The following is a 9,354-nucleotide window of genomic DNA, read 5'->3' as shown; positions in this document are numbered from 1 at the left end:
ACTTTATTGCACAGGGTTAACAGAACATTACCAGAGCAGTAATGCCATCACTACTACCAAAATCATTATTATTTAAAACAGGCTAAGCTTTAAAAAATTGTTTTATTTGTACATAGGATAGATCCCAATAGTGATGCACAATTCAAAAGTTACTTTGAACAGTTCCTTTCTGTACAGTTACATTGGAAGCTTGATCACAATTGGTTGCATTTGTCTTATTTTGCTTTCAAATTGTGGAAACTGCTTTTAAGTCTCAATTGCATTTAATAGAAATGTAAAATACCTGATTACAAAGCCAATTTATAAAATAAGGTATATGCAGAGTGGTATGGTTTGACTATGTCCCCACCCAGATCTCATATTGAATTCCCATGTGTTGTGGGAGGGCCTCAGTGGGAGGCAGTTGAATCATGGGGGTAGGTCTTTCCCATGGTTTTCTTGTGGTAATGAATAAGTCTCATGAGACCTGATGGTTTTAAAAATGAGACTTTCCCTGCACAAGCTCTCTCTTTGCCTGCTGCCATCCATGTGAGATTTGACTTGTTCCTCCTTGACTTTCACCATAATTGTGAGGCTTCCCCAGCCACACGGAACTGTAAGTCCATTAAAACCCTTTCTTTTGTAAATTGTCCAGTCTTGGATATGTCTTTACCAGCAGTGTGAAAAGACACTAACTACCAGTAGAGTGGGGTTCTGCTGTAGATCCTCAAAAATGTGGAAGCAACTTTGGAACTGGGTAACAGGTAGAGTTTGGAATAGTTTGGAGGGCTCAGAAGAAGACAGGAAAACGTTGGAAAGTCTGGAACTTCCTAGAGACTTGTTGAATGACTTTGACAAAAATGATGATAATAAAATGGACAATGAAATCAAAGCTGAGGTGGTCTCAGATGGAGATGAGGAACTTGTTGGAAACAGGAGCAAAGGTGACTCTTGTTATGTTTTATCAAGCAGACTGGTGGCATTTTGCCCATGCCCTAGAGATTTGTGGAACTTTGGGCTTGAGAGAGATGATTTAGGATATCTGGCAGAAGAAACTTCTAAGCAGCAAAACATTCAAGAGGAGACATGGGTGCTGTTAAAGCATTCAGTTTTATAAGCAAAACAGAGCAGAAAGTTCAGAAAATTTGAAGTCTGATGATGTAGTAAAAAAGAAAATTCCATATTCTGAGGAGAAATTCAAGCCAGCTGCCTAGAAATTTGCATAAGTAATGAGGAGCAGAATGTTAACCCTCAAGACAGTGGGGAAAATATCTCCAGGTCATGTCAGAGACCTTCATGTTAGACCTTACCATCACAGGCCCAGAGGCCTAGGAGGAAGAAGTGGTTTTGTCGGCCAGGCCCAGGGTCCCTGTACTGTGTGCAGTCTAGGGACTTGGTGCCCTGCATCCCAGATGCTTTAGCACCAAAGGGGTCAATGGCTAAAAGGGGCCAATGTAGAGCTAGAGCCGTTGTTTCAGGGGGTGCAAGCCACAAGCCTTGGCAGCTTTCCTGTGGTGTTGAGCCTGCGAGTGCACAGAAGCCAAAAATTGGGGTTTGGGAACCTTTGCTTAGGTTTCTGAAGATGTATGGAAATGCCTGGATGCCCAGGCAGAAGTTTGCTGCAGGGTGGGGCCCTCATGGAGAACCTCTGCTAGGGCAGTGTAGAAGGAAAATGTGGGGTCAGAGCCCACACACAGTGTCCCTACTGGGGCACTGCCTAGTGGAGCTGTGACATGAGGGCCACCATCCTCCAGACCCCAGAATGGTAGATGCACTGACAGCTTATACTGTGCATCTGGAAAAGCTGCAGACACTCAACACCAGCCTATGAAAGCAGCTAGGAGGGAGGCTGTACCTTGCAAAACCACAGTAGCAGAACTGCCCAAGACCATGGAAATCCACCTCTTGCATTGACGTGACCTGGATGTGAGACATGGAGTCAAAGGAGGTCACTGTGGAGCTTTAAGATTTGACTGCCCCGCTGGATTTCAGACTTTCATGGGGTCTACAGTCCCTTTGTTTTGGCCAATTCCTCCCATTTGGAATGGCTGTATTTACCAATGCCTGTACTCCCATTGTATCTAGGAAGTAACTACGTTGTTTTTGATTTTACAAGCTTATAGGTGGAAGGGACTTGCCTCGTTTCAGGTGAGACGACTTTTGAGTTAATGCTGAAATGACTTAAGACTTTGGGGGACTGTTGGGAAGGCATTATTGGTTTTGAAATTTGAGGACGAGATTTGGGAGGGCCCAGGAGTGGAATGACATGGTTTAGCTGTGTCTCCACCCAAATCTCATCTCAAATTCTCACACGTTGTGGGAGGGACCCTGTGAGACATAGTTGAATCATGCAGCCAGGTCTTTCCCATGCTTTTCTTATGATAGTGAATAAATCTCACAAGACCAGATGGTTTTAGAAATGGGAGTTTCCCTGCACAAACTCTCTTTGCCTGCTGCCATTCATGTAAGATGTGACTTGTACTTCCTTGCCTTCCATCATGATCGTGAGGCTTCTTCAGCCACGTGGAACTGTAGATCTATTAAACCTCTTTCTTTTGCAGATTGCCCATTCTCAGGTATATCTTTATCAGCAGCATGAAAACAAACTAATACACAGAGTAGTCTGGTTTCTATCTCTTTTCCAAAATACTGTTTGTTCACTATTTGTATTTGTAGTATATGGCATTCTCTCTCTCGCTCTCTCTCCGCACGCACACACACCCCTCCTTACACCTATACATGCATGCTGATACATACACATAAATGTGTGTATATATATTTATATATACTAATATCTTTAATACCTCAGTATGTCTTTACAATATATTTAGACTCCACATTTTTTAAAATTGTCCATTATTTCCTAACTCTGAGCAACTTTGAATTTAGCTATATTTTATTCCCATGGGACCCCTTTTAATATAGGGCCTTTATTTGAAGTTTAATAACATAACATCAGCCTGCCCTATTAGTTCCTTAGTTGCAAAAGTCTAAGCTTTGCATGTCTCCATCACTGTTTTGTTCAAGTGTTTTTCTTTGTTACTTTCAATAATAGATAGATTATACAGGCATTATTTGTCAACCATCATTTCTAAAATGGAATCTGAGCCTCAAAATATGCCAAAGAATTTTTAAGAGATAAAATAAGCATCTCTGATAATACTATAAAAAAGAGAGAAATTATGAATGTACAGTGAAACTAAATAATTTCAATGAAGGATGCTAATATGAATATTTCAAACAAATTGTCAATTTCTATAAAAACTACTAACAAAAGGAGCCTAAAGTTACCAGGTAGAGTGGAGAAGATAGAAATACTGAAAAAAAGTTCTGTAATTGTTAAGTAGAGGATACTGAGCCAAAATAAACAAATAGTAATTCACCAAAACAAAGGTCATGAGCTTCAGAATTTTATTGCAAGACATGCATCTTTGTGATTTTGCTTTTACCCAGAAGGGGTAACTTCTAAATGCTAAGAGGTAAGATTGTTGGATTCCTTTCCTGCTTTCCAGACATTCTCAAAATTGTTTTGAGACTAATGGCCTTCTCGTAAAGTAGACTTCAAGAGCAAACCTCTAAGAGGGTATCTGTGAATAAATACACAATAACAAGAAGTGAAATCATAAAAAAGGAAGGGAAGAAAGATAAAAAACCAAAAAGCCGTTACAGGAATATGCGTCAAAGGAGAATTAATTTGGCTAGCAGAACACTTACAATAAGTATTTATTTATACATTAGAAAATGTAACGTAGTTACTACTGGAAAAACAATATTAGATGCCAGACCATATAAACTCAAAGTTTGTGCTTTTAACCATCATGTAATTCTACTAAATAAATCTGAAAAAAAAAGGAAGAAACAAAGACATAGAACTAAGAAATAGAAAATGTGCAAAATACATACATTCAAAGATTGTTCCTCTGAACAAATTAATTAGACATATTAAACACTAAAATAGCATAGGAAAAAATAAAAATGCAAACAATCCAAATTCGAAATAAGAACAAGGAATTAGCCAAAAGTTAGATGACATTAAGAAAATCATAAAGGAATGGTTTCCTCAACTATGTAAGTAAGTTTGAAAGTCTGATTGAACTGCATAATATAAATTTTTACAATTTGATTCAAGATACGTAGCAAATCTTAAGTACACCATAAGTTAAAGGTAAACAGTTGTGAATGTATTCTATAATATGCCTCTGGAAACAAAATGAAATGCCTAGATAGTTTCACAGATTCAATTCTATCAATATTTCAAGGAGCATTTAAATCCAATTTTATTTAAATAGTTTCATAGGATGTAGAAAGAAGAAAGACTTCCAAATATTTTTAGGATAGTATACATGCCACCACTTTGAAAAAATAAAAGGGATAAAAATAACACATAGAACCACACAATTACAGACCAAAATCCAGTCTATTCGCAATACAAAGCAAGTACTCTCTTTAGAAACAGAGATTACTGCTTTTAAAACAGTGTTCCTTTCCTCTTACCAGATCTCCAAAACAGACCCCTGTAAAACTCAGTCTTCAGAGTAGCTGACAAGGCCCTTTGTGGCCTGCTCACTCCATTCTAGACAGATGCAGGTACCCTCATATCTTAGACCTTTGTCCTTTGGAGCTTCCTCTGGAAGAACTTTTCCCTAGTTCAGATTCCTGGCTAATGCTCTCCTTTAAGTCTTTGTCAAATCTCCCCTTTTATAAATGAGGTCTGCCCTAATCACTCCTAATCATTCTATCTAAATTAGCAACCAGTTCCCATACCCTCTCTGGATCCTTCTTCCCTGCCTTTGTTTGTTTGTTTCTGATAGCAATTATCACTTTGCACCATGTTACGTAACTGACTGAACTATTGTTTGTCCTTGTTTGTCTAGCCCTACCAGAATGTAAGTTCCAGAAAGTGAAGTCACTTTTGTCTGTTTTGTTTGTTGATGTATTCCAAACACCTAGAAACAGTACTGGAACATGATAAACTCTCATTATGTATTTATAGAATTAATTGATTAATTTTAAAAATTATATTCCTACTATTTTCTTTGTTCTCTCTTTTTGGAAACTACTATTATTTATATATTGAACCTCTTGGATTGAGTCACTAATTTTCTTGTCTTTTAAAAAACTTTTTTATCTTTTCCTTCTGGTTCTACTTTCTGAAATTATTCTTAAACTTTCTCTTCTAGTCTTTGAATATGGTTCTTTTTTCATTTCTGCTGTAATAGTTTTAATTTTCAAGGACTCTATAGTGCTTTCTGATTTTTCTTCTTTATATAGTGTTCTGTTCCTATTTCCTGGATGTCATCTCTTCCTTAATCTTTCTGAATAATATGCTAAATGTGGGATTTTAGTTGGAGCTTTTTTTCCCCTCCCATTTTATAATCATAGAAACAAAGAAGGAACTGGTAACAGTGAAATCCTATTGGAAGAAGGAGTTAGGGGAGGGGAGTCTTTCATTTTTCATTTTATATCCTTTAGTACTATTTTAATCTCTTGCATTATGAATATATTACTTTTATAATTATACTGTTGATAATAATAATGAGAAGGTAGAGGAAAAGGAAGAAAAAAGTCATTAATTAGATAAGCACTGTGACCTTTGACCAACGCCTTTATAATATTTATGCAAGAAAAGAAATACTCTTACCTATCGGCGTAATACCTACAAATACATAATACATAAAAGGAATACCTATCAGCAGAGACCCAGACAGAATTCAAGTTTCATCAGGCAACTTAATGCCCCTCTGCATTCTATAGCAGTTCTTCAATGAATAATTTAGTGTCCCTGTAATGAGTTCTACTAACTGATGTGTCTACTCATCCTTATCTATCGCAGAGTAGGACTATGGTGAAGGATTTTAATGTGATCTGGAATTTTATTCATCTGTAGTTATGCTACGTGTGTCTTGCATGGCAATGTAGGCTATCTTTAACCTACTGTGCAGCAATCTAAAAGGTTAAACCTTCAGTTATCCTTATTTGGTAGTTTCCACTTTGGCTATTGAGCCCAGCCTGCTTGCTGTTTGAATATTGGGCCCCACCTATGTGCTTGCATAAACCTTAAGTGTTTTCTTTGCAAACAAGAGCTGGGAAGCTGAGCCATCATTTCCAGAGAAGGTGACTTAAGTTTTATATCCAAGTTTGGACAGTTTGGGCCAACCTTACATGTACCATGTTTGGGACAATTTAGGGTAGACATTCCTGGTCTAAACCCGTATTCCTGTGCCAGTTTCCTTAAGCAGATACTATGAAGTCCCATACTATGAGCAGAAGACTACACATAGCCTGCTTTTGCAATTCTCCACCTACCTGACGGACCCTGAAAGAGGACTAGTCATGTGGCATCAAGAGCTGGCCATCCTAATGCATGAAGCCCTTCACTGGAGCCCTTTTCTTATGGAATGGCTATTATTTATTCACCATGGTGTGTCTGAAATGAAAGCACATACGAACTTCTTGCAGACTGTTTTAATGATAAACGCCAATGTGCTCAGGAAGAAAACTGGGAAAAGTCACTTTGGAGGAACCAGAGGAGAGGGCTGCAAAGTACAGGCAATCCTATGCCGCTTTGTGCTAACGTTGCTTGAGGACACAGACACGTGTTTAACAGATGCTTAAATTATTGTTGACTATTCTAAAAGTGAGTTTTATTCTCTTTCTTTCTCTAATTCAGAAGAAGAAGATAAGTAAGTTGTCTAATTCAGAGTTAGACAAAAAGTAAGCGGTCCATCAAAATGATGACATTGTTTTTATTTAGGATGAAGTAAGAAATAAGAAGTCCAGAGACATAAATTTGGGGTTTCTTGAATTGTGCTTGTAACTGGATTCACAGAGGAACCATGATGAGGTTCATTCTCATAAGCTTCAAAGAGAAGATTATGTGAACTAAAAAACAGCATTAAATACTAAAAGATGGTACAAAGCACCATTCGTTGCTTGAAAAGGGCTGAGTGATATATGGCATCTCAACTTAGAGGTAATAATTTGAGTCAGTTATTTCTCCTCTATCAGGAAAAGAGAGAAAGAGATGAAAAAAAGGGAGAACTAAAAGTTCTCACGTTATTTACTTTTGTGTGAAAATTGGGGAAAAACAATCTTTGAAAGTGTTTATCTAACTCAATGGTGGATGTAATTATTTAGAGATGTTCACAATAAAAAATTATGTTGTACAATGAACTATCAGGGCTTTATAATGATAGATAACATATCATATCCTAAAAACATTAGATTTTATTTTATTTTATACATTATCACAATAGTGATAGCTCATTAGTGAGCTAGCCCTCTTCAATTAGCTCATTAGTGAGCTAGCCCTCTTCAATTGGGAGAACACTTTAGATCAAGCCATTGGAATAGGGTGAAAACAAAGAAACAAGTCTTTTCCCTGCCAAACATGATAAAAAGCATGTTTTGAAAATATTTGAATACATAGTTATAAAAGACATTTGTAGTTGTCATTTGTAATAATTTATTAAAGCAACACACACAGTGGAAAATTAAGACCTCTGCTTGATCTTTTATGCATTTGTGTATGTGTGAATGAATAGATGATAGATAGATAGATAGATAGATAGATAGATAGACGATAGATAGATAGATAGATAGATAGATAGATAGATAGATAGATAGATGCAGATACACACTTTCTTTGCTTCGGCCCTCAGTGTGAGGGGATAGGGGTATGTTGTACAATTCTTACTGATGCAAAATTTAATTGCTCTGCAGCTTTCTTCCAGTTATTGGCATTTGTGGACTAGAGAGAAGAAGGAAACCTAGAACTCGCCAATGTCTATATTCTTTTCCGTTGCTAAAGGATAGGTTTCTACTTTTGATACCCCTTTGTCCAACTCATCACCTCAGTGAGGTGGGGATGTGCAAGATGATGATTGTATAATATAATGCTTTTCTAGGGCACAGTTGGAGGATGCTAGGAAAACCCTAGGGGTCTCTCAGGTGGTCCAGAGGAAGTTTGGCAAATCACAAGAAAAAGTGACATAATTGTTTGACTTATGCATAGTTCATAAGTGTGAAATATTAGATTATTTTAAATTTTCACAGAAATTCTGCATTCATTTCACATTTTTCTCAAACGTTTTGCATGTACTTAAAAAACTGAGTTGGTCAGTACGCTTTGACTAACATTACGTTAGTAGAATGGTTCATCTTGACAATGGTATTTTCAACATTCAAACAACAAAATAGGATGCTTATGTATTGTTTTCATTTGCTAAATAGTCTTTGTTCTTACCAGTGTGTACTGTTATATCCCCAATTGTCACAAATGAATAGATGACTCAGAAATACTTCATTGGAGATAATAGTGCTATTAAAAACAAATAAAAGGATTATATTTAGATGATGTCGTGATATAAATAGTAAATAGGTCTTCAGTATGAGTACAGAATGTGACTCTATATATGTATTGATAATTTCACTCATGTAGCTAAAAATTAAAAGGACAAATGAGAAATATAATTGTTAATATCAAAAATTAAGATGTTATTATTGTATGGGTGAGGCTTTCATCTTCAAATATGCCTGCTGTGAAACTTTTGAAAATATTTGATGATCTTCTAGATTTTCATGTCATTTTTAAATACATAAATGAAACATGCACTTATTTATCAGGAAAAATGCAAATTAGTAAATCAGGACCAAATGGAAAATTTTATCTCTGAAGTCAAAGAAGAGATAAAAATGAGAGGTGCATAATTAAAATTTTATTCTCTATAGCAAAAACCAAAGTGCTTGCAACAGTCAACGAAAATTAATGTCAAGTAAAAGAGCACAGAAAGAAAGCTGATTATGTCATTGCCAAAATAAGCCATTAGCATAATTCCTTTATCCATTATATTGTTGGATATTCCTTTATAATAGTAGGCAGTTATGATTAATGCTATTCCAATTTGACCCAAAAGCCTCACCTAAGGAGTTCTAGTCTATCCTCAGGATGACTACCATGTCACATTTTGTGTGCTCATCTACCTCCTACAATCACAAAGTCAGCATATTACAGGAACTGGTTGGGTAACCTGGTTAAATTTGTCTTCATCAACTCAGTCCTCTCTTGGAGGTAACTATAATTTTAATTATTTTTTTGCTCCAAGTGAGTGAAAATTGTATTATACCTTTGTGATCAAAACTATGCAAGAACCCTTTTTTAAGTTCATTTTATAGATACCAATTGGGATTGGAGTGATCTGTCTTTTCCCCTGTCCTTGCATATTGGATTCCAGGCAAAATCCAATTTATTTAGTTAGTTAAATCTGTGTATCTTAAAATATTACTTGAGTATTCTCATGTATTTTAATGTTCATTGCTCTCTGTCCCATTATATTTACTCTGTAACTACTGTGGATATGCTATCAAGTGTTGCAA

The 9,354-nt window shown here is 36.3% G+C and overlaps 1 long non-coding RNA gene across 1 annotated transcript; it reads right to left on the bottom strand.

The window, feature by feature from the left end:
- Window positions 1–3,373: 3,373 nt before the first annotated feature.
- Window positions 3,374–4,710, bottom strand: LOC104655758. The gene is made up of 2 exons (XR_747020.2): window positions 4,474–4,710; window positions 3,374–3,566 (listed from the first exon to the last, which is right to left on the bottom strand). It is a non-coding gene; the product is annotated as an uncharacterized LOC104655758 (long non-coding RNA).
- Window positions 4,711–9,354: the final 4,644 nt, after the last annotated feature.

Source organism: Rhinopithecus roxellana, chromosome 13 (assembly GCF_007565055.1).
Source record: "Rhinopithecus roxellana isolate Shanxi Qingling chromosome 13, ASM756505v1, whole genome shotgun sequence".
Classification (NCBI taxonomy): domain Eukaryota; kingdom Metazoa; phylum Chordata; class Mammalia; order Primates; family Cercopithecidae; genus Rhinopithecus; species Rhinopithecus roxellana.
The sequence above is the reverse complement of the archived record's forward strand: the minus strand, read 5'-3'. Positions and strand labels throughout refer to the sequence as shown.